Source organism: Dipodomys merriami, unplaced genomic scaffold (assembly GCF_024711535.1).
Source record: "Dipodomys merriami isolate MVZ:Mamm:240054 unplaced genomic scaffold, mDipMer1.0.p SCAF_1547, whole genome shotgun sequence".
Lineage (NCBI taxonomy): Eukaryota > Metazoa > Chordata > Mammalia > Rodentia > Heteromyidae > Dipodomys > Dipodomys merriami.
Genome location: NW_027202879.1, coordinates 3,748 through 4,996, shown reverse-complemented (window position 1 = coordinate 4,996; position 1,249 = coordinate 3,748).

The following is a 1,249-nucleotide window of genomic DNA, read 5'->3' as shown; positions in this document are numbered from 1 at the left end:
GGTAAGTTTCCCCTCACCAGTTTTCCACCAGTCTTTATTTTCTTCTCTGCCTGGGGGCTTATAGGCTATGGGAATTTTCTTTATCCGCTCCAAGTCTTCTTGGGAGTACTGAGGCTCAGGAGGCAAAGCTCGAGGCCCTGCGTCTACTAGAGTAAGTACTTCCCCCCTAGGATGGAGGGCCACCTCCTTTGCTGCCTGATCTTACAAGTTATTTCCTTTGGCTGTTGAATCAGTTCCCTTTTGATGGCCAAGGCAGTGCATAATGGCAATATTTGCTGGTTCCCATAAGGCCTGGACAAAGCTTAAAATTTCTTGTTGGTTTTAATAGCCTTTCCCTCAGCTGTCAGCAGCCCCCTCTCTTGGTAAATGGCTCCCTGGACATGCATGGTAGCAAAAGCGATTGTCGGTGTAAATGTTTAATCCCTTCCCTTTTCCCATCCATAGGGCTTTTGTAAGTGCCACTAGTTCTGCTCTTTGTGCAGATGTTCCCTAGGGGAGTGCTTCAGCCTACACTATCTCAGTGTCCATGGTGACTGCTGTGCCCGTGTACCTTTTTCCATCTCGAATGAAACTGCTGCCATCTGTGAACCAGGTATGCAAGGCATGTGATAATGACAATTACAACAAGTCTGGCCTCTTTAACTTGGCCTGGTCTCTCTTTTCATGCTCAATTTCACGTTCTTTGCCCTTCCTTTCCTTTCTTTGCTCCTCTGTCTCTCTCTTACTGTAAATCTTTTCCACCACGGCTATTAGATCCCTAATAGACTTTTCACGAAGTCATTCTAGAGCCTGCAACTTTTGCTTTATGTCTGGTACAGATAAATTTATATAGGAAAACATAATCATCAGAGCTGACTCCTGGGTATATTTACTAAAAGCTTCCATGAGCTGCTCAAGATACGCTGCCGGACTTGCACTTCCTCCCTATCTAACATCATGGACTCTGGCTGTATTTGTAGGTCGGTGAGCTGCCACCTTGAGACTTACCAACAGAGCCTGGTGATAGATGAGGAGTTGCTCCCTACTTTCAACCATATTGTAGTCCCATGTTGGTCAGATCTCAGGAAAATAGGCAGCGATCTGTGATGGGCTCTCCTAAGTGACCAGGGATATGTTTCCGGGCCACCTCTCAGATACCGTCTCTCTCTTCGGTGGTAAAAAGGACCTGTAAAAGCTGACTACAATCATCTCAAGTGGGCTGATGAGTAAACAGAATGGTTTCAAGCAAATGAATTAAATCCTGGGGTTT